Raw genomic sequence first — 415 nt, forward strand, 5'->3', positions numbered from 1 at the left:
TGTAGTGAAGGAGCATATTTGCAGGAGAATGGGTAAATGGAAGACCCATTGCTCCCTCTGCCCTTGTTCAAAATGTCACTGTGGGAAGGTTGTGTTAGCTTCTTTGCGTTTTCATTTTGCTACCTATAAAATTATTATCCCTTTAGTTCATATATTTAACACCGACATAGTATTATTGCACCTACTTGCCTCCATAGAGCCATTTGCGATCTATGTCTAAATGCTAAGTGGTATAACGTGGTATGGAAACACAGAGAAGATAATGATCGCTCTTATTTGGTGGGAGGAGGGGTGCTGTAACACCCCCAGTGCTCGTTCTTGGCACTGCTGTTCCAAGTGAGAGCCACTGCTTTTCAGCTAGGTTGATGTAAGAGAGGCTAGGAGTCTTACCTTGCACTCTGGTTTTATCCTACAG

The sequence above is a fragment of the Buteo buteo genome, unplaced genomic scaffold (genome assembly GCF_964188355.1).
Source record: "Buteo buteo unplaced genomic scaffold, bButBut1.hap1.1 HAP1_SCAFFOLD_199, whole genome shotgun sequence".
NCBI classification, from domain to species: domain Eukaryota; kingdom Metazoa; phylum Chordata; class Aves; order Accipitriformes; family Accipitridae; genus Buteo; species Buteo buteo.